Source organism: Salmo salar, chromosome 15, assembly GCF_965601325.2.
Source record: "Salmo salar chromosome 15, fSalSal1, whole genome shotgun sequence".
In the NCBI taxonomy this organism is placed as follows: domain Eukaryota; kingdom Metazoa; phylum Chordata; class Actinopteri; order Salmoniformes; family Salmonidae; genus Salmo; species Salmo salar.
This window is the reverse complement of record NC_138305.1, coordinates 58085649-58110508: the sequence shown is the minus strand read 5'-3', so window position 1 is coordinate 58110508 and position 24860 is coordinate 58085649. Positions and strand designations below refer to the sequence as shown.

Genomic DNA, 24860 nt, shown 5'->3' with positions numbered 1-24860 from the left:
TTCTATTATGCGGATCAGATTGTATTTGTTTTGAATGGTTAGATTTATATGCACTTTGTTTATATACATTTAAAAAGTTATACTTGACATGCAAATGTTTAATAGCATTCTTTTTCATAACAAACCAATGCATTTTTAAATACGTTGTGGTTAAGGTAGAGTATGATTTCATTTAATTTAATTAGAATTGTTTTAATACCGATCATAGTCAAACTATCGCAAACTGTTTGACTTGAAAATAATTTCAAAAAAATATGTTTTTAAAGATCCGTTTGGGAGGCAAGAGAGCCGGCTCTTTTTGGTGAGCTGAGCCGAACGAGCCGGTTCACTGAAAAGAGCCGGAATGCCCATTACTACTCCCCAGCTGCAAAAATGTTGTTGCATCTCGCACCCTACACTTGTTTACGTGCATGATGGAAAGACAACTCACTGAGCTATAGCTTTCCCGCTCACTAACAAGCTTTTCTATCCGCACTACATGATTGGTGAAGTAATTTAATGTGAAGCTAAACGTAAAAAAATAAAAATAATTGGAGGTTTAAAAAGGAACAGAAAGGAATGATATAAAACAACTTTTTGGAGGTTCGAGCTGGTTCAGAACTTTATTTTGCTGGTTGGAACAGTGGAAGGGAACAAAAAAAAGAATGGTTCTGTTCAGAACGAAACGATTGGAAAATAATTTAGGTTTCAACCCCTGGCACTCAATGTTTTTGCATAAACACGTTCTAAATTTCAATCTGCTGCTGATGAAGCTCAATGAGCTGGGCCTCTGAACAGGAGCTGACTAATTTGTCACATGCTTGGAAAAACAATAGGTGTAGACTAAAAGTGAAATGCTTTCTTACGGATCCTTTTCCAGCAATCAGAGTTAAGATTTTTTTAAATGTAATAGAAATGGTGAAACGGGGAGTAAATACACAGTGAATTATTTCACAATAACGAGTAAAAGTAGCATGGCTATATACAGGGAGTACCAGTACTGAGTCGATGTGCAAGGGTACGAGGTAATTGAGTTAGCTATGTACATGTATGTAGGGATAATGTGACTAGGCAACAGGATAGATAATAGACAGTAGCAGCAGTGTGTGTGCGCCGTCAGGATGCATGTATTCTCGTGCAGTGTGGGCGTATGAAGTTTGTATTTTGGGTTGTCAGTGTGGGTAGAGTCCAGTTTGTGCATTGAGTCCGTGCAAAAAAGGATCAGTGCAGGTAGGCCGGGTAGCCATTTGATTAGCTATTTAGCAGTCTTGTGGCTTGGGCTTGGGGGTAGAAGCTGTCCAGGCTCCTGTTGGTTCCAGACTTGGTGTGCTGGTACCTCTTGCCATGCGGTAGCAGAGAGAACAGTCTGGCTTGGGTGACTGGAATCTTTGACAAAGTTTTGATCCTTCCTCTTACACCGCCTGGTGTAGAGGTCCTGGATGGCAGGAAGCTCAGCCCGTGATGTACTGGGCCATACTCACCAGCAATGTTCCCTCAAATGTTTTGGGGCACTGAGCAAATTTTAGGTCTTGTGAGTGGAAACTTGAACGTTGTGAGAATTTTGTGCAACTTCCGGCACACCATTACAGTGAACACTGAGGCTGTACCCTTACAGTTTTAGACAGTAGCCTTTAGTCTATCTGAGCACAATATTGGCCTACCAACAAAACCAATGGAGCAAATCCTATAACATTTTCACATGGAAATAGCTTTTGATTTATGTGATATAGCTTTATGTGCTGTCCAATGCAGGTCTACATTGCATGAGACTTTTTTAAAAAAGTGTTTACATTATGAAGGGCTTGAAATGAATGAATGAATAATTTTTTTACTTAGTCTGTAACACCATGGGCCAAATAGTGCCTTCAGAAAGTATTCATATCCCTTGACTTATTCCACATTTTATTGTTACAGCCTGAATTCAATATATATATATTTTTCTCACTCATTGACTCTCACCCCATAATCACAATGTGAAAACATGTTTTTATAAATGTTGGCAAATTTAATTGAAAATGAATTACAGAAATAGCTAATTTACATGACTATTCTCACCCCTGAGTCAATCCTTTGTAGAAGCACCTTTGGTAGTGATTACAGCTGTGAGTCTTTCTTGGTAAGTCTCTAAGAGCTTTCCACATCTGAATTATGCAACATTTACCCATTTATAATTTTCAAAATTCTTCAAGCTCTGTCAAGTTGGTGGTTGTTGTGCCATAGATTTTAAAGTAGATGTAAGTCAAAACTGTAACTCTGTCACTCAGGAACATTCTATGTCTTCTTGGTAAGCAACTCCAGTGTATTTGGCCTTGTGTTTTAGGTTATTGTCCTCCTGAAATGTGAATTTGTTTCCCAGTGTCTGGTGGAAAGCTGATATTAACCAGATATTCCTCAAGGATTTTGCCTGTGCTTAGCTCCATTCTGTTTTCTTTTTTTATCCTGAAAAATTCCCCAGTCCTTAACAATGACAAGCATACCCATAACATGATACAGACACCACTATGCTTGGAAATATGGAGAGTGGTACTCAGTAATGTGTTGTGTTGTATTGGATTTGCCCCAAACATAAAACTTTGTATTTGGGACAAGAAGTTAATTGCTTTGCCACATATTTTACAGTATTACTTTAGTGCCTTGTTGCAAACAGGATGCCTGTTTTGGAATATTTGTTTTGTGTACAGGCTTCCTTCTTTTCACTGTGTCATTTAGGTTAATGTGGAGTAAATACAATGTTTGTTGATCCATTCTCAATTTTCTCCTGTAACTGTTTTAAAGTCATTATAGGCCTCATTGTGAAATCCCTGAGCGGTTTCCATTCTCTCCAGCAACTGAGTTAGGAAGGACGTCTGTATCTTTGTAGTGACTGGGTGTACTGATACACCACTTAAAGTGTAATTTAATAATAATCTACTAATTTAATAACTTCACCATGCTCAAAGGGATATTCAATGTCTGCTTTTTTTGCGAGGCATCTCCCTGGTCTTTGTGGTTGAATCTGTGTTTGAAATTCTGTATGTGTAGGGTACAGAAATGAGGTACTCATTCAAAAATCATGTTAAACACTATTATTGCACACAGAGTGAGTCCATGCAACTTATGTGACTTAAGATTTTACTCCAGAACTTATTTAGGCTTGCCATAAGAACGTTTAAATACTTAAGACTCAATACATTTCAGCTTTGTACAAATTTCAAAAAACATAATTCCACTTTGACAGTGTGTGGGCGTGTAGGCCAGTGACCAGAATGTAAATGTAATACATTTTTAATTCAGGCTGTAACACAACAAAATGTGGAAAAAGTTGAGGGGTATGAATACTTTCTGAAGGCACTGTAGATGACTGTAAATGGAATTGTGTATGACGCAAGAAACCACTTAAAAAGGTTTAATTATTTTATTACATACAGAGAATTAGACAATGTAGGCTACTCCTCTACCTAATGGTTTATTTGCATAGTCAAGCCTGCCACAAAATGCAACACTGCCCCTTTAAGACATCAGCTTTTGACCTGAAACGCTTTTTAAAAACTCTGTGAAATGTAGCCTACACGTTTTGTGGTCTTGTAGGAAGCAGTAACTCCTCTTTGCTGACCTATACATACAGTGCATTCTGAAAAGTATTCAGACCCCTTAACTTACGTTACAGCCTTATTCTAAAATTGATTAAATTGTTTTCCCCCCTCATTGACACACACTACCCCATAAGGACAAAGCAAAAACAGGTTTTAATCTTTTTTCAGATGTGTTAAAAATACAAAACTGAAATATCACATTTACATAGGTATTCAGACCCTTTACTCAGTACTTTATTGAAGCACTTTTGGCAGTGATTACAGCATAGAGTGTTCTTGTGTATGACGATACAATCTTGGCACACCTGTATTTGGGGAGTTTCTCCCATTCTTCTCTGCAGATCCTCTCAAGCTCTGTCAGGTTGGATGGGGAGCGTCGCTGGACAGCTATTTTCAGGTCTCTCCAGAGATGTTCGATCGGGTTCAAGTCCGGGCTCTGGCTGGGCCACTCATGGACATTCGGAGGCTTGTCCCGAAGCCACTCCTGCGTTGTCTTGGCTGTGTGCTTAGGGTCGTTGTCCTGTTGGAAGTTGAACCTTTGCCCCAGTCTGAGCTCCTGAGCACTCTGGAGCAGGTTTTCATCAAGGATCTCTCTGTACTTTGCTCTGTTCATCATTCCCTCGATCCTCACTAGTCTCCCAGTCCCTGTAGCTGAAAAACATCCCCACAGCATGATGCTGCCAACACCATGCTTCACTGTAGTGAAGGTATTGGCCAGGTGTTGAGCGGTGCCAGGTTTCCTCCAGACGTGACACTTGGCATTGAGACCCAAGAGTAAACTCTTGGTTTCATCAGACCAGAGAATCTTGTTTCTCATGGTCTGAGAGTCCTTTAACTTCTTATGGGCAGGTGTAGCGCCCATAAGCGTCCCACCTGTCCAACATCCGGTGAAATTGCAGAGCGCGAAATTCAAACTACAGTATTATAAATATTTAACTTTCATAAAATCACAAGTGTAATACATCAAAATAAAGCTTAACTTCTTGTTAATCCAGCCGCGGTGTCAGATTTCAAAAAAGCTTTACAGCGAAAGCAAACCATGCGATTATCTGAGGACAGCGCCCCGCATACAAACACATGAAAAACATATTTCAACCAGGCAGTTGCAACATGAAAGTCAGAAATGGCGATATAAAAAAATGCCTTACCTTTGATCTTCTTCTGTTGGCACTCCAAAAGGTCCCAGTTACATCACAAATGGTCCTTTTTGTTCGATAATGTCCTTCTTTATATCCATAAAAACTCAGTTTCGCTTCAGTCAATAATCCACCCAGTTTCCCTCCATCAAAATGCATACAAATTGAATCCCAAACGTTACCAATAAACTTATCCAAACAAGTCAATCAACATTTATAAGCAAACAATTAGGTACCCTAATACGCAAATAAACGATAACATTTAAGACGGAGAATCGTTATTGTCTTTACCGGAGAAAAATACCAAAGAACGCGCTCTTATTTACGCGCTTGGAAACACTACAGCCAAAATGGGAGCCACCTAGAAAAACTACAATTTCTGGCTCATTTTTCCAAAAACGAGCCTGAAACTCTTTCTAAAGACTATTGACCTCTAGTGGAAGCCCAAGGAACTGCAATTGGGCACGATTTCACCCTATTATAAAAGTGCCAGCCATTGAAATCAGTGGTAGGAAGATTTTTTTTTTGGGGGGGGGGGGGGGTGGTTTGTCCTCGGGGTTTCGCCTGCCATTTCAGTTCTGTTATACTCACAGAACGTACTTTGGTGAGAAAAGTGCAAATCAATCCCAGAACAACAGCAAAGGACCTTGTGAAGATGCTGGAGGAAACGGGTACAAAAGTATCTATATCCACAGTAAAACGAGTCCTATATTGACATAACCTGAAAGGCCACTCAGCAAGGAAGAAGCCACTGCTCCAAAACCACCATAGAAAAGCCAGACTACAGTTTGCAACTGCACATGGGGACAAAGATCGTACTTTTTGGAGAAATGTCCTCTGGTCTGATGAAACAAAAATAGAACTGTTAAGCCATAATAACCATCGTTATGTTTGGAGGAAAAAGGGGGAGGCTTGCAAGGCAAAGAACACCATCCCAGCCGTGAAGCACAGGGGTGGCAGCATCATGTTGTGGGGGTGCGTTGCTGCAGGAGGGACTGGTGCACTTCACAAAATAGATGGCATCATGAGGCAGGACAATTATGTGGTTATATTGAAGCAACATCTCAAGACATCAGTCAGGAAGTTAAAGTTTGGTCGCAAATGGGTCTTCCAAATGGACAATGACCCCAAGCACACTTTCAAAGTTGTGGCAAAATGGCTTAAGGACAACAAAGTCAAGGTATTGGAGTGGCCCTCACAAAGCCCTGACCTCAATCCTATAGAACATTTGTGGGCAGAACTGAAAAAGCGTGTGAGAGCAAGGAGGCCTACAAACCTGACTCTGTTACTCCAGCTGGAGGAATGGACCAAAATTCATCCATTGTGGAAGGCTACCCAAAACGTTTGACCCAAGTTAAACAATTTAAAGGCAATGCATCCAAATACTAATTGAGTGTATGTAAACTTCTGACCCTCTGGGAATGTGCTGAAATAAATCATTCTCTCTACTATTATTCTGGCATTTCACATTCTTAAAATAAAGTGGTGATCCTAATTGACCTAAACAGGGGATTTTTACTAGGATTAAATGTCAGGAATTGTGAAAAACTGAGTTTAAATGTATTTGGCTAAGGTGTATGTAAACATCTGACTTCAACTGTATAATGTGTGTGTGTGTGTGTGTGTGTGTGTGTGTGTGTGTGTGTGTGTGTGTGTGTGTGTGTGTGTGTGTGTGTGTGTGTGTGTGTGTGTGTGTGTGTGTGTGTGTGTGTGTGTGTGTAATATAAATGTGTTTAATAGTCAGAAGTTTGGACACACTCAGTCAAGGGTTTTTATCTTTATTTTTTACTATGTTCTACATTGTAGAATAATAGCGACGACATCAAAACTATGAAATAACACATGGAACCATGTAGTAACCAAAGTGTTAAACAAATCAAAATATTTTATATTTGAGATTCTTCAAAGTAGCCACCTTTTGCCTTGATGACAGCTTTGCACACTCTTGGCGTTCACTCAACAGCTTTACCTGGAATGCTTTCCCCACATATGCTGAGCACTTGTTGGCTGCTTTTCCTTCACTCTGTGGTCCAACTCATCCCAAACCATCGCAGTTGGGTTGAAGTCGGGTCATTTGTGGAGGCCAGGTCATCTGATGCATCACTCTCCTTCTTGGTCAAATCGCCCTCACACAGCCAGGAGATGTGTTTTGGGTCATTTTTTCCTTTTGAAAAACAAATGATAGTCCCACTAAGTGCAAACCAGATGGGATGGCGTATCACTGCAGATTGCTGGTGTAGTCATGCTGGTTAACTGTGCCTTCAATTCTAAATAAATCACAGACAGTGTCACGAGCAAAGCACCCCCACACCATCACAACTCCTCCTCCATGCTTCACGGTGGGAACCACACATGCGCAGATCATCCGTTCACCTGCTCTGCGTCTCACAAGGACACAGCAGTTGGAACCAAAAATCTCAAATTTGGACTCCTCAGACCAAAGGACAGATTTCCTCCGGTCTAATGTCTATTGTCTCTTCTTGGTGTCCTTTTAGTTGTGGTTTCTTTGCAGCAATTCGACCATGAAGGCCTGATTCACGCAGTCTCATTTGAACAGTTGATGTTGAGATGTGTCTCTTACTTGAACCTTGTGAAGAATTTATTTGGGATGCAATCTGAGGCTGGTAACTCTAATGAACTCATCCTCTGCAGCAGAGGTAACTCTGGGTCTTCCTTTCCTGTAGCGGTCCTCATGAGAGCCAGTTTCATCATAGCGCTGGATGGTTTTTGCGACAGCACTTTAAGAAACTTTTTCAAAGTTCTTGACATTTTCCGGATTGACTGACCTTCATGTCTTATTAAAGTAATGATGGACTGTTGTTTCTCTTCGCTTATTTGGGTTTTTCTTGCCATAATATGCACTTGGTGTTTTGCCAAATAGGGCTATCTTCTGTATGCTACCCCTACCTTGTCACAACACAACTGTTTGGCTCAAATGCATTAAGAAGGAAAAAAAATCCACAAATAAAATTTTAACAAGGCACACCTGTTAATTTAAATGCTTTCCAGGTGATTATCTCATGAAGCAGGTTGAGAGAATGCCAATAGTTTTCAAAGCTGTCGTCAAGCAAAGGGTGGCTACTTTGAAGAATCTCAAATATAAAATATATTTCGATTTGTTTAAGACTTGCTTGGTTACTACATGATTCCATATGTGTTATTTCATAGTTTTGATGTCTTCACTATTATTCTACAATGTAGAACATAGTCAAAATAAAGAAAACCCCTTGAATGAGTAGGTGTGTCCAAACTTTTGACGTGTGTGTATGTTTGTGTGTATGTGTATATATATATATATATATATATATATATTATATGTATGTATGTGTAACACTTAAACAACACAATGTAACTCCAAGTCAATCACACTTCTGTGAAATCAAACTGTCCACTTAGGAAGCAACACTGATTGACAATAAATCTCACATGCTGTTGTGCAAATGGAATAGACAACAGGTGGAAATTATAGGCAATTAGCAAGACACCCCCAATAAAGGAGTGGTTCTGCAGGTGGAGACCACAGACCACTTCTCAGTTCCTATGCTTCCTGGCTGATGTTTTGGTCACTTTTGAATGCTGGCGGTGCTTTCACTCTAGTGGTAGCATGAGACGGAGTCTACAACCCACACAAGTGGCTCAGGTAGTGCAGCTTATCCAGGATGGCACAACAATGCGAGCTGTGGCAAGAAGGTTTGCTGTGTCTGTCAGCGTAGTGTCCAGAGCACGGAGGCGCTACCAGGAGACAGGCCAGTACATCAGGAGACGTGGAGGAGGCCGTAGGAGGGCAACAACCCAGCAGCAGGACCGCTACCTCCGCCTTTGTGCAAGGAGGAGCAGGAGGAGCACTGCCAGAGCCTGCTGCTGCCTGCAACATCCACCAGCATGACCGGTTTGGTGGTGGGTCAGTCGTGGTGTGGGGTGGCATTTCTTTGGGGGGCCACACAGCCCTCCATGTGCTCGCCAGAGTTAGCCTGACTGCCATTAGGTACTGAGATGAGATCCTCAGACCCCTTGTGAGACGATATGCTGGTGCGGTTGGCCCTGGTTTCCACCAAATGCAAGACAATGCTAGACCTCATGTGGCTGGAGTATGTCAGCAGTTCCTGCAAGAGGAAGGCATTGATGCTATGGACTGGCCCGGCCGTTCCCCAGACCTGAATCCAATTGAGCACATCTGGGACATCATGTCTCGCTCCATCCACCAACGCCACGTTGCACCACAGACTGTCCAGGAGTTGGCGGATGCTTTAGTCCAGGTCTGGGAGGAGATCCCTCAGGAGACCATCTGCCACCTCATCAGGAGCATGCCCAGGCGTTGTAGGGAGGTCATACAGGCACGTGGAGGCCACACACACTACTGAGCCTCATTTTGACTTGTTTTAAGGACATTACATCAAAGTTGGATCAGCCTGTAGTGTGGTTTTCCACTTTAATTTTGAGTGTGACTCCAAATCCAGACCTCCATGGGTTGATAAATTGGATTTCCATTGATTATTTTTGTGTGATTTTTGTTGTCAGCACATTCAACTATGTAAAGAAAAAAGTATTTAATAAGATTATTTCATTCATTCAGATCTAGGATGTGTTATTTTAGTGTTCCCTTAATTTTTTTTCTTTATTTTGACTATTTTCTACGTTGTAGAATAATAGGGAACACATCAAAACTATGAAATAACACATATGGAATCATGTAGTAACCAAGCAAGTCTTTAAACAAATCGAAATATTTTTTTTTACAAACTTCGCAAGTAACAGTAATGGCAACATTGCCATCTCTCTAATAAAGTACATTTGACAACATATGGCAAAGTTGTTTCCTTCTAATTATTTACTTTAGCAATGTCATTGTATTTCCATGCCACTCTAAGTTAGTGTAATTTAGATGAAACCGTCACTAGCCACCGAGATGCAACCCATGTCTAGGGCACTATTATTATTATTACTTTTATGCAGCTATGGTGGTATTGGCTAACTCATGTCAGACTTCAACAGTATATGAACTAGCAGCAACAAACACAAACCAACCCAGGGCCATAGCAAAACATGTCACAGTTGGTTGCATAGTGTAACGGCTTCACCGGCCTGAATCTAATCCTATTAACATATGTAAAGCATAGAAATAGCTTCCAAATGAGATTGTTATTTCTTGAGCTATGTTTATAATTGAGGGATGATGATAATCGTTGACCCTGTTTTTCTGTTAGACAAATTACACAGTTGGGTGCAAGACTGAACCCCTGGTCATGAATGGATGCCGGTGACCTACCAGAAGGTGCAAAGGTGGGTATCATAACATGTCCAGCAATGTGATTGCAATTTATATTTGTTATGGATCCCCATTAGCTGCTGCCAAGGCAGCAGATCATTTTCCCAGACCCCCAGGAAGAGTAAGTCAGTTATACAATATTAAAAACATTACAATACGATTTCACAACACACTGTGTGCCCTCAGGCCCCTACTCTACTACCACATACAGTTGAAGTCGGAGGTTTACATACACCTTAGCCAAATACATTTTAACTCCGTTTTTCCACAATTCCTGACATTTAATCCTAGTAAAAGTTCCGTTTTAGGTCAGTTAGGATCACCACTTTATTTTAAGAATGTGAAATATCAGAATAATAGTAGAGATAATGAATTATTTCAGCTTTTATTTCTTTCATCACATTCCCAGTGGGTCAGAAGTTTACATACACTCAATTAGTATTTGGTAGCATTGCCTTTAAATTGTTTAACTTAAGTCAAATGTTTTGGGTAGCCTTCCACAAGCTTCCCACAGTAAGTTGGGTGAATTTTTGTCCCATTCCTCCTGACAGAGCTGGTGTAACTTGAGTCAGGTTTATAAGCCTCCTTGCTCGCACATGCTTTTTCAGTTCTGCCCACAAATTTAATATAGGATTGGGGTCAGGGCTTTGTGATGGCCACACCAATACCTTGATTTTGTTGTCCTTAAGCCATTTTGCCACAACTTTGGAAGTATGCTTGGGGTCATTGTCCATTTGGAAGACCCATTTGCGACCAAGCTTTAACTTCCTGACTGATGTCTTGAGATATTGCTTCAATATATCCACATAATTGTCCTTCCTCATGATATTTTCTATTTTGTGAAGTGCGCCAGTCCCTCCTGCAGCAACGCACCCCCAAAACTCTGTGTTTTTGTATGTTGTCGAACTGCTTTGCTTTATCTTGGCCAGGTCACAATTGTAAATGAGAACTTGTTCTCAACTTGCCTACCAGGTTAAATAAAGGTGAAATAAAACAAGATGATGCAGCCACCCCTGTGGTTCACGGTTGGGATGGTGTCTTTGGCTTGCAAGCATCCCCCTTTTTCCTCCAAACATAATGATGGTCATTATGGCCAAACAGTTCTATTTTTGTTTCATCAGACCAGAGGACATTTCTCCAAAAAGTACGCTTTTGTTATGGCGGTTTTGGAGCAGTGGTTTCTTCCTTGCTCAGCGGCCTTTCAGGTTATGTCGATATAGGACTTGTTTTACTGTGGATATAGATACTTTTGTACCTGTTTCATCCAGCATCTTCACAGGGTCCTTTGCTGTTGTTCTGGGATTGATTTGCACTTTTTGCACCAAAGTACGTTCATCTCTAGGACGCGTCTCCTTCCTGAGCGGTATGACAGCTGCGTGGTCCCATGGTGTTCATACTTACGTACTATTGTTTGTACAGATGAACGTGGTACCTTCAGGCGTTTGGAAATTGCTTCCAAGGATGAACCAGACTTATCGAGGTCAACAACAACAAAAAATTCTGAGATCTTGGCTGATTTCTTTTGTTTTTCCCATGATTTCAAGCAAAGAGGCACTGAGTTTGAAGGTAGGCCTTGAAATACATCCACAGGTACACCTCCAATTGACTCAAATGATGTCAATTAGCCTATCAGAAGCTTCTAAAGCCAATTTTCCAAGCTGTTTAAAGGCACAGTCAACTTAGTGTATGTAAACTTCTGACCCACTGGACTTGTGATACAGTGAATTATAAGTGAAATAATCAGTCTGTAAACAATTGTTGGAAAGATTACTTGTGCCATGCACAAAGTTGATGTCCTAACTGACTTGCCAAAACTGTAGTTTGTTAACCTTTCTGGTGCAGGCGTTCCGCTAGCGACCCACCTCGACAACATCCGGTGAAATTGCAGAGCGCCAAATTCAAAATACAGAAATAGTAATAATAAACATTCATAAGAAATACAAGTGTTATACATCGGCTTAAAGATCAACTTCTTGTTAATCCAGCCTCATTGTCAAATTTCAAAAAGGCTTTACGGCGAAGCATAACATGCGATTATCTGAGGACAGCGCCCCGCTTACAAAAGCATACAAACATTTTACAACCAAGTAAAGGAATTACAAAGTCAGAAATAGCGATAAAATTAATCACTTACCTTTGAAGATCTTCATCTGGTTGCAATCAGAAGGGTCCCAGTTACACAATAAATATATCCCAAAAACTCAGTTTTGTTCAGTAATCTACTGGCTCCAAGGCGGTCAAAACATGCAGACGAATACATTCTAATAGTACCTGTAAAGTTCGTCAAAACATGTCAAACGATGTTTATAATTAATCCTCAGGTTGTCTATTGTCTAAATAATCGATAATATTTCAACCGGACAATAGCATATTCAATAGAAAGGAAAAATAACGAAGGGCACACAATCGGTCACATGCTCAAACCAGCTCTGCATTCTTCCTCAGTCCACTGACAAAAAGGTCTCATTCTTCATTTTTCAGAAAACAAGCCTGAAACCATGTCTAAAGACTGTTGACATCTAGTGGAAGCCATAGGAACTGCAATCTGGGTCCTAACCCATTAGATACTCTATATTCATTCAATTGAAAATACCCACATCAAAAACAATCCCACTTCCTGGATGGATTTTCCTCAGGTTTTCGCCTGCCATATCAGTTCTGTTATACACAGACATTATTTTAACAGTTTTGGAAACTTTAGAGTTTTCTATCCAAATATACCAATTATATGCATATCCTAGCTTCTGGGCCTGAGTAACAGGCAGTTTACTTTAGGCACGCTTCTCATCCAGATGTCGAAATACTGCCCCCAAGCCATAAGAAGTTAACAAGACATTTGTGGAGTGGTTGAAAAATGAGTTTTAATGACTCCAACCTAAGTGTATGTAAACTTCCAACTTCAACTGTATCTACAACACAAAATCCATGTGTACTTGTGTGTAGTGCGTATGTTATCGTATGTGTGTGTATGCATGTGCCAATGTTTGTTGCGTCACAGTCCCAGCTGTTCCATAAGGTGTATTTTCTTTCTGCTTGCATCATTTACCTGATGTGGAATAGAGTTCCATTTAGTCATGGCTCTGTGTAGTACTGTGCGCCTACCGTTGTCTGTTCTGGACTTGGGGACTGTGAAGAGACTTCTGGTGGCATGTCTTGTGGGGTAGGCATGGGTGTCTGAGCTGCATGCTAGTCGTTTAAACAGACAGCTCGGTGCTTTCAACATGTCAATACCTCTCACAAATGCAAATGGTGATGAAGTCAATCTCTCCTCTCGGTGTACATCCAAGGGCCAGCCGTGCTGCCCATCCCTCTTTGTGGCACCTGACCACACGACTGAACAGTAGTCCAGGTGCGACCAAACTAGAGCCTATAGGACCTGCCTTGTTGATAGTGCGGTTAAGGTAGAGCAGCGCTTTATTAGGGACAGACTTCTCCCCATCTTAGCTACTGTTGTATCAATATGTTTTGAACATTACAGTTTACAATCCAGGGTTACTCCAAGCAGTTTAGTAACCTTTGCTCAATTTCCACATTATTTATTGCAAGATTTAGTTGAGGTTTAGGGTTTAGTGAATGGTTTGTACCAAATGCAATGCTTTTAGTTGAATAAATATTTAGGACTAACTTATTCCTTGCCACCCATTCTGAAACTAACTGCAGCTCTTAACCTCTATGGGCTAGGTGGGACGCAAGCGTCCCACCCGTGGTGCACTCCATCAACAGCAGGTGCATTTCAAGAGCGGCAAATTTGAATCCAAATAAATGTCAAAATTCAAATTTTTCAAACATACAACTATTTTACACCCTTTGAAAGATAAACATCTCCTTAATCTAACCACGTTTTACGATTTCAAAAAGGTTTTACGGCGAAAGCATACATTTAGAGTATGTTAGGACAGTACATTTACAAGAGTTGTGTGTAATGTTGTGCCAATTCAAAGACAGGCGTCACCAAAACCATGAATCAGCTAAAATGATGCACTAACCTTTTACAATCTCCAACAGATGACACTCCTAGGACATTGTGTTAGACAATGCATGCATTTTTAGTTCTATCAAGTTCATATTTATATCCAAAAACAGCGTTTTACTGTGGCGTTGATGTTCAGGAAATCGTTTCCCTTCAATAACCGGCAGTCAAGTCAGCACCACAAATTAAATAATTAAAATGAGAAAACATTGGTAAAATATTATATTGTCATTTAAAGAATTATAGATTTACATCTCTTGAACGCAATCAACTTGCCAGATTTAAAAATAACCTTACTGGGAAATCACACTTTGCAATAATCTGAGCACTGCGCCCAGAAAAATACGCGTTGCGATACAGACTAGCCGCCATGTTGGGGAGATCTAAAATCGAAAATATTATGTAAATAATCCATTACCTTTGATTCTCTTCATCAGATGTCACTTCCAGGTATCACAGGTCCATAACGAATGTAGTTTTGTTCAAAAAAGCTCATTTATGTCCAAAAATCTCCGTCTTGTTAGCACATGATCTAAGCCCGCCGGACTTCACTTCATGAACGAGGGGAAAAAATATATTTACGTTCGTTCAAACTTGTCAAACGTTGTATAGCATAAATCATTAGGGCCTTTTTTAACCAGAACATGAATAATATTCAAGGTGGACGAATGCATTCTCTTTTATAACGTATTGGAACGAGGGTACCCAACATGAACTCGCGCGCCAGGTGTCTAATGGGCCATCATTGTTCCATGGCTCTTGTTCGGTCAGATCTCCCTCCAGAAGACTCAAAACACTTTGTAAAGGCTGGTGACATCTAGTGGAAGCAATAGGAAGTGCCAAAATATTCCTCAGCCCCTGTGTTTTTCAATGGCATAGGTTTAAAGGTAATACAACACATCAGGTATCCACTTCCTGTCAGAAAATGTCTCAGGGTTTTGCCTGCCAAATGAGTTCTGTTATACTCACAGACACCATTCAAACAGTTTTAGAAACTTTAGGGTGTTTTCTATCCATATATAATAAGTATATGCATATTCTAGTTACTGGGTAGGATTAGTAACCAGATTAAATCGGGTACATTTTTTTATCCAGCCGTGCAAATACTGCCCCCTAGCCCCAACAGGTTAAGTGTTGCAGTCGCTCATTTCAGTCGCTGTAGTAGCTGACGTTTATAGTGTTGTGTCATCCGCATACATAGACACAATAGCTTTACTTAACCTCTTACATCTAGACGTTCCGCTAGCGGAACATCTGCTCCAATATCCAATGATGGGCGTGGCGCGAAATACAAACTCCTCTAAAATCCTATTACTTCAATTTTTCAAACATATGACTATTTTACAGCATTTTAAAGACAAGACTCTCGTTAATCTAACCACACTGTCCGATTTCAAAAAGGCTTTACAGCGAAAGCAAAACATTAGATTATGTCAGCAGAGTACCCAGCCAGAAATAATCACACACCCATTTTTCAAGCTAGCATATAATGTCACAAAAAACAAAACCACAGCTAAATGCAGCACTAACCTTTGATCTTCATCAGATGACAACCCTAGGACATTATGTTATACAATGCATGCATGTTTTGTTCAATCAAGTTCATATTTATATCGAAAACCAGCTTTTTTACATTAGCATGTGACGTTCAGAACTAGCATACCCCCCGCAAACATCCGGTGAATTTACTAAATTACTCACGATAAAAGTTCACAAAAAACATAACAATTATTTTAAGAATTATAGATACAGAACTCCTCTATGCACTCGATATGTCCAATTTTAAAATAGCTTTTCGGTGAAAGCACATTTTGCAATATTCTCAGTAGATAGCCCAGCCATCACGGCTAGCCATTTAGACACCGACCAAGTTTAGCCCTGACCAAAGTCAGATTTACTATTAGAAAAGTTTGATTACCTTTGGTGTTCTTCGTCAGAATGCACTCCCAGGACTTCTACTTCAATAACAAATGTTGGTTTGGTTCAAAATAATCCATAGTTATATCCAAACAGCGGCGTTTTGTTCGTGCGTTCAAGACACTATCCGAAGTGTAAATAAGGGTCACGAGCATGGCGCATTTCGTGACAAAAGATTTCTAAATATTCCATTACCGTACTTCGAAGCATGTCAACCGCTCTTTAAAATCAATTTTTATGCCATTTTTCTCGTAAAAAAGCGATAATATTCCGACCGGGAATCTGCGTTTAGGTAAACAGACGAATGAAAACAAAGCATGGGGTCGACTCGGGCACGCGCCTGAGTCTCACAGTACTGTAACCAGCCACTAGCCAAACGCGCTACTTTTTTTCAGCCAGAGCCTGCAAAGCCACGATTCAGCTTTTTGCCGCCTTCTGAGAGCCCATGGTAGCCGTAGGAAGTGTCACATTACAGCAGAGATCCTCTGTAATGGATAGAGATAATCAAGAAGGGCAAGAAATTGTCAGACAGGGCACTTCCTGCATGGAATCTTCTCAGGTTTTGGCCTGCCAAATGAGTTCTGTTATACTCACAGACACCATTCAAACAGTTTTAGAAACTTTGGAGTGTTTTCTATCCAAAGCTAATAATTATATGCATATTCTAGTTTCTGGGCAGGAGTAATAATCAGATTAAATCGGGTACGTTTTTTTTATCCGGCTGTGAAAATACTGCCCCCTAGCCATAACAGGTTAAAGCCAGTGGCATGTCATTAGTAAAGATTGAAAAAGTAATGGGCCTAGACAGCTGCCCTGGGGAATTCCTGATTCTACTTGGATTATATTGGGAGGCTTCCATTAAAGAACACCCTCTGTGTTGTTAGACAGGTAACTCTTTATCCAGAATAACACAAGTTTTTTCAGCAGCAGACAATGATCGATAATGTCAAAAGCCGCACTGAAGTCTAACAAAACAGCCCCCACAATATTTTTGTCATAAATTTCTCTCAGCCAATCATTAGTAGTTTGTGTAAGTTCTGTGCTTGTTGAATGTCCTTCCCTATAAGCTTGCTGAAAGTCTGTTGTCTATTTGTTTACTGTAAAATAACATTGTATCTGGTCAAACACAATTTTTTCAAAAACTTTGTGAAGGGTTGGTAACAGGGTGATTGGACAGCTATTTGAGCCAGTAAAGGGGGCTTTACTATTCTTAGTAATGGTTACGCAACCTCCAAAATAATTTATTTAATTGTTCACTTGCTATTTTCACAGCTTGTCAGGCAAGACCTCTGAATAAAAGTGTGTCATGCTAATCGGTTGTTGCTAGAGTCTCCCTGGACTCCTATGAAAAGGACATGCCATCATGAGGCCTCTGATAGTGATCTGAGTTACTGCCCTGATGACACATACAGCGTCATCAACAATGACAGGTATTGTGTGTTGTGTGAAGTTGTATTAAAAAATACCCGGCTTGACCTTTCTTTAGAATAAAATGCTATTTACTACTTGACTGTTGATTATATCACCCAGTCCCTCCCAGTCAACACTACCTCATAAGATTGCCTGTTCAAGAGATGTCCAGTTTGCAGCCGAACATGCAGCATAGAGAAGACCAACAAGGGGTCCCTCATCAGCATCATGCAGACATACCCTCGCTGTGAGCATTCCTATGAATGGAACAGTCAGCCACATGTTGGCAAGTATCCGGCCAGCAACCTTCACCTGTCATTGGCAACAGCCTAAAGGCTCTGGGGCTCTGGCAAAAATAATTTGTTCTTAACTGACTAAATGACTTGCATAAATAAATAAATACATGTGTTCACAGAAACATTTTATGGGAGCCAGCACAAGGAGAATTGCAAGATGATGTGATGACTGACAGACGGGCCTGATACTGATGTCTCTGAATGGAGAGAGACCTTGAATGGAGAGAGACTTGGCATTACAGTTTTACTAGACACAACTTTTACTTGTATTGTCTTTTTCTATTATTGAATTGATTGGTATTAGTTAGGAGGGAGGGAGAAACCCTGTGTATTCTGTGCCAGGATCAGGGAACTCCTGTGGTATACAGGACACCACACAGGAAGGTATGACCACTGACATGTTTGCCAAGGTAGCCCCATTACCACCATTGCAAAATGCTGATAGGCACAGTATCCGTATCAACTGTGAATGACAATGAAAGATGAAATGTTAACATTGTTATATTTGCAGAACACTGCTTGTATGGTATTATGTAAAGGGTTGTTTCTTCTACATGGACCTGTTACTACATTTGAAATTTGTCAAAACACTTAGTTTAGATTATCTATGTCAGGAATGCTTCTCATATTACTCTGTAGGCTACTGGCCTATTCAAAACTTCCTTTGGTACCTCACCATACATCTCCTGTAGTTATTGAACTCAACCTGCAGGAGGTGTGTTTGTTGTGATTGAGTGGGGGTGAAACGGCTGCAGGCAAGGTTCTGACAGATGGATGTGTCTTGGTGGTGGCAAGGACACACCCAAGAAACATCCACATCAAACCGCACCCCTAAGCCAACCCAACCCATGTTTGGCCTCTCATGGCCGGCAGCATTTCTTGAGGAGCAACGCAATTGTTTTTGGGTCAAATCAAGTGCAGTTCTTTAAAGAGACCACACGCATTTTTATAAAATACACTACTTCTGTTCAAATGTAGTTGATCAGTACGATACAATAAGTCCCAAATGGAAGGGAAACAGATTGTAGCCCCATGAAATCAGACAAAAAAAATGTAATAACTCAATGCATGCACACACCTATTGAATATGCATTCACCTTTATTGTGGCTAGGCCTACGCTACATATTGATTTACCCAGTTTATCAATAGAGATTATTTGAATGGTAAATTATTGCCTTTTATGTTGTTAGATTGGTAAAAAAAAAAAAATTGTAATTGATTCATTCATGCATACCTGGCTGTCTCTGGAAAAAAATTGTACATCAAAAAAGGCAAATGTAATGATATTGAACTCAAAAGATGCCCAACGATTGAACAGAGCAGTATCTGAGTTGATCTGTCTGGATGAAGTGTCATTCTGTGACTTTGGCTAATATGCCTTCTTTTTTGTTGCCTTGGTATCAAGTATCGTGATTGCATGAGTACTATGGTACTAAACCTGCACTGAAAAAGGTTCCTTGGAGAACTCTTGCACGATAAAAAAACTTTTGTGAGGTTCTTGACGTGTTATCTACGGTTCTTCAGAATTCTAAAAGGTTATTTAATTGTATGGAAGCCTGCAGATGTTTCCCTTTCATAGCACACAGCATATTAGCCAGTGTTAACTAGTATAGATTTTTTTTGGTGTAGCATTTCTAGTGTTGATTCAAGACTTAAATTAACACTCAGTGGTGTAAAATAATCCCAGTGTTGGTGTTAATATCCAGAGTTGAACCAAACCCACGCCCATCATCTTATTTCCCAGGATGCTCTGTTGCAGGTCGACTTTTAGAATTATTTGTTTCAAAATCTATGTTTTTGCATTGATTAATTAATCTTATGCTACTCAAATATAAATAGCACATTTTTCTGAAGTATTCCAATCTCTAAATTGGATTTATTGCACCCGTTACTGAAACGCTTGTTCCAGTTCAGATGTTTAAAGTAGTCTCATATCTTAGACTTCCCAACCCTGGCAATCATTCTGAATGCAGGTTGAGGGTGAATAAACATTTTCAAATGTTGGATATCCCCACTCCAATAGGAATTACATGTCACTTTACAAGCCAGCATGATATGACTTGCTGGCCTGATGTGGCCTGTAATGAGTTTCAGGCCACTGTATTAGGGTAAAACTAGGCCCTCATAAGAAGGCCTTATGAAATATGTATTGTATTGTCTTCATTTTTTTAAATCTCACTTGGTGAAGGCCACAGGACTGAAAATTGATGAATCTAACAACCATTTCTCTGTCACTACCAAACAGTCTGTCACGGCTGTCGTATGAAGGAGACCAAGGCGCAGCATGCGTATCGTTCCTCATCTTTATTATTATGTGAAACTATGCAAGACATACAAATAAACTATAAACAAAAACAACAAACCGTGACGAAGAGGTGCAACATACACTAACTCAAAATAATCTCCCACAAACACTAGCGGGAAAAACAACAACTTAAATATAATCCCCAATTAGAGACAACGATGACCAGCTGCCTCTAATTGGGAATCATACAAAAACCCCAACCTAGAAAAAAGAACCTAGAACACAACATAGAAAATGTAAACTAGACAAAAACCCCAACATAGAAAAGATAACCTAGAAAACACCATAGAACATTTTAAACTAGACTAAAACCCCAACATAGAAAAAAGAAACTAGAACCAAACATAGAAATAAATAAACTACACAAAAAACCCCAGTCACGCCCTGACCTACTCTACCATAGAAAAATACGAGCTCTCTATGGTCAGGACGTCATGTTAACTCTAAAATTTACTGGAAAGGCACCCTGCGAAATATGGTAGTAACCCTGGGAAATATTCAAATAAAACCCTATAGCAAGGCTATTCAATTCCGGTGCTGGAGGGCCGAAACATTTCAGGTTTTAGAAAAAAATAATTGTATTGTTCTTCAAAGAACCATCCCATTTATGGTTCTTCAGAGACCCTAAAGTAGTTTTTCTATGGTATCGCTCTCAAGTACCTTATTTGGTTCCAACTTGTAAACTAAGAGGACTTTACACTCGTAAACAGTTTGAAAATGGCAGATTTGGACACTGATAAATGCCTAAATTGGAACGCAGTGGCTGTACATGAATTCAGAGCTCAGGTTCTCTGCTTCACAGCGCTGTATGGATTATGACTGACAGCCGCTCTGAACTTGAGCACCTCGCACGACAAGAAATTGTCCCCATCCCTCCCACTAATTGGGCAACTTTAGTAAAAATATATATTTTTGAGTGAGGAAAATGCTGTAAACTAAGAGGACTGTATTTTGAAAGATGAGACATTAAGGATTGTAATAAATACCACATTGAAGTCGTACAAGCAAGCCAAACACCTGTGCACTTCACATTTCCATAGTATAAAACTCATGTCATATACAGTGCCAACGTTTATGATCACTATGTTTAATATACAGTTACAAGATGACATGGCTTCATACCCTGGGTTGTTCTGAACTGAATGAGCCTATGTTTTTCTATTGTGAATAAAATTTGCCGCAGCGTACACGCACCTGAATGCACTTATGACTCCTTTCTATGCGCACCCAAATTATGATCTGTTTCTCTGAATTGCATTGTTAAAGCCTGACGCTTTAATATCGTATTGTATAACTTAGCTAGTCATGTTGGCAATAGAACCAGCTTTCAAATGATGCCCTCCTGACCCAGATTGTGGTTTATAATGGACCGCTTTTGGATTGCGTAAACAACAGTAATTGTGTGATGGTGGGGATGCAGGGCTGTGTTCCAACCAAAACTACAAGTGTGCTTGCTCTAGTTCCTCAACAGCACAGCTCGGAGAGATCAACTATAAAAGTTTTATTTTTTTTAAAGACTTCTTTGAGTCATGAAAATGCATTGAAATGACTTTGGAACTGTGCACCCTTTGGAGAGGTGTGTGTCCATGTGGAGACACCAGTTAGTCCTCTCACTCAAAGCCTTGTCATTTTTTTGTCTTATGTTGCACCTACCCCACATTTTCCAGGAATATTCTTATCCATGTTACTTAATGTGTTGAGTATTTTCAGATTTCGTTATCAACAAATGCGGCGAAAAGTAGAGTAAATGTAAAATGCACATAAAATCAACCGTGTAAATTTGGATTCAGTCTTGTGTCAGGTGAACTGTTGTGTCCCCACCTTTTGGTCTGATAATTTTTCCATAATCTCCAAACTGTTCCCTTTCAATTGCTACCATGCATATGCTTTTCATATTTCTTCTGTAAGAAACATTTCAAATTAGCCCTATACATATAGGCCAGTTCCCACACGTGCAAAGGGTTAAGAGTTAATGTATTTATTTATCATTTATAAATTAGCTATGACATAGCCAATGAAAATATAGCACAGCTTTTGCGTTTCACCCCCATCTCAAAATCGAATGGTTTTGACCAATTGGAAGTTTTTACAGAATGATCTTTTCTTCTCTGGCTTCTGCCACGCAGTGTGCCTCGCAAAAGTGATTGCTGTCCTCCTTGTCAAATTATCAACATTACCCAATATATCAAAAAATTACCATATACACTGATTGTTTAAAGCAAAACTACGAAATGTATTGCTGATGGTGAACTTGAACAATCCAAATCAATTATATTGTAAGCCCCATTCAGCAGGTATAGCCAGATAAGCTACAGGAGAACTCACTTTTATTCCGGTAAAATACATTTTTAACAGGGCTTAGATAACAATATCCTAGCAATTTACATTGGTTGTCAATCACCTAATAAAGCTTAATATCATGGAAGCCATTTTAGCGTTTGAATGCTGAAAGGTCCAGGAACACGCCGCCTACCTCGCTCGAAACTGGGCACAGTGCATAGCTTGACCACGCTACTGATATTGCACTGGGTTGTTCGGCATGCAAAATGAGTTGTAGATCAGTGACTTGTCAATACAATTACATGCAGTTCGACACTGAAGGAGAGGACGCATCAGTTGTCGCAAAATATGAGTTATTTTCAGAAGGTAGAAAGAATGTAATATGAGCAACAACAACAAAAAATGTGGACTGGTGATTCTTAAGTTTTGAATATATTTTCTGAACGATGCATGCTACATTTGGATCGATTTGAGGTCCGAGGACCGATGCACTTCTATCTTAAACATTTGAATCTGGGACTGATGCGGTGAATCGTTAGGCCTACATCCCTAAGAAAAACGGTAATGCATTTAGCCTATCTGAAGTGCACTGCACTGTTCAGGAGTTGACTACTGCTTGTACCCTCAGTCATAGAGGCCTGCATAATGATGTCATAAGTTAAATATTGAAAACTGTCAGTCATGATTAGCTGTGCACACTGCTTTTTAACGTGTTATTACGAAACACTTGCATGTTCAACCTCTCCACTGTGTGGTTGCTGTGTCGTACAGTGAAAAGCTTAACTTGGGTAGGCCTATATAGGTTACAAATGTCTTAAATGGATTGTCTGAGATGGCGCTGACTTGCAGTAAAAAAATAAAAAAAAAGTGTTATTTCTTCAATTATTTGCTCAGAACGTTTATTTGGATTCGTCCCGACAGTTCTTGATTTCTATTTTATTTGTTGAATATTTATGTACTTGTTTGACATTTTGCTGTATTGTTAGGCGCTGTAGTAACATATATCCTAAGAATTTCGCTGCACCCCCTATAACATCTGATAGACTGTGCACACAGCCAATATATTTGATTTTACATTATTCAAGGAGTGAAGATGGCTCTATCTATTGGCAAACCAGGGGAAATGTCAGTTGTCTTAGTTGAAGGCTTCAAGTCGTCTGATATTGTCCCTTAACGTCCTGTTCACGTCCTGTTCAGTTTGCAGCCCACGTCCTTTTCCTCAACCAAATGCATGACCGAAATGTTGAACTTGTAGGGACATATATTCATCTAGATATTCGTTATTATTTTTTACCTTGTGTTCAATGGGGATATTCTGGAAACATAGGCAACATCCGAAATAGCGACGGGTGGTCAGATGTCTTCGCCATGAAATCACAAATGTTCACCTTCATGCAAGGCGTGGGGGTGGTAAAACAGTATAGGGTCCACCTGAATAGTCTACAACAGCTTCCTCTCCTTGTCTTCTCTCCTTAATTTCGATAGTCTAAAGGAGCTTCCTCACCTCCTTCATCTGCGCAGATCTGAAAGCACAAAGCAAGGAAAAGCAATGGTGGATGCCCTGAGGATTTGATTTAAGCTGTCCAGTTCATATCTGTGCAGTTGAAGGAAAGGAGACAAGGAGAGGAATGAAGCCACTCGGGACTATTGAGAATCGCCGCGTAAGCATTGATGTAATCACCTGACACCGGCACAAAACCAAAACCCCGAGTGTGCTCAGTGTTTGGATCTTTATAATTTGTTGTCATAATTTGCCCGTTATCACACGTGGTGTGGAGGCCTGCATGTTATTGTTGTGCTGGTTTATACTAATTCCTCTGCAACAGGACTGGCTCGTGTGTGCTTTTAGGCATAATAAAGCAATAGATCATGTAATAAAGCAATAGATCGTGTAATAAAGCAATAAATAAAACAGGCCTATTAGCGGTAATGCACATGAAGCAGCCAATATGCCTGGCCAATAGGGCCAATCATTTGGACCCTAGCCTATAAAGTGTTGGATTTTTTTGTAATAGATTGACTGAAATTAGAATTCTTTCCATATCCAATTAAAACTTTTGGGGCACGCAAAAAAACAACATATTAGGCTAATAACATTATGGACTGTGATCTGAAAATAATGATCATTTTATTCAACCACAGGGAATGGGAATGAACCGGTGTTGTTTCCCCGCATGCTTTACATTCTTGGGTGTACATTACAATGTTGTTGTGATATCTGTACACACCAGGCGATGTGTGAAAACATGGATTGTGGGTTTACTGGATGTGGTCTGGGTTGGGTCTGGTCACGACATAATGACAGGGTGAGGCTGGCGTTGAGGGGGGCAACATCGCTCCATAGCCCGTGCATCGACTTGAACCAAGTAATTCGAGCCACTTCGCAAGGGGACGCAAATTCTACAAATATTTAGGTTTTATTCTTGAAATAAACAGCCTGGCGTTTTCGCCATTGGAAGACTGGATGTCAGCGAGGCTTGTCTGCATAGCAAATGGTTAAGATTAAGTTTTCTGCAAATCGGTGAAGCCGAACCAGGAAGAGCAAAGCACATCGCTCAGGCAGCCACCGTCCTCTCTCTCTCGCTTTCTCTCTACTCCCCTACTCTCCCCCAGTACGGAGATCAGTTCAGCCATCACACCAGTCCATAACTATTTCGACGCATCTCCAGGCACAGTATGACGGAGTGTGTAAGTTAATATCTCTAAATATTTCTTCCGTAACGGCTTT

General features: G+C 40.1%; 1 protein-coding gene across 2 annotated transcripts in view; it reads left to right on the top strand.

Moving 5' to 3' along the window:
• LOC106571566 (bromo adjacent homology domain-containing 1 protein) overlaps nucleotides 1–24860 on the top strand; it is a 79306-nt gene that overhangs the window by 17981 nt on the left and 36465 nt on the right. The window contains exon 1 of one of the 2 annotated variants that reach the window (XM_014144759.3): nucleotides 24356–24820. The exons of the other annotated variant lie outside the window; for it this stretch is intronic. The gene's annotated coding sequence lies outside the window, so the exon portion shown is untranslated. Of the gene's footprint in view, nucleotides 1–24355; nucleotides 24821–24860 lie in introns of those variants that run through there. 2 annotated transcript variants of the gene reach the window in all.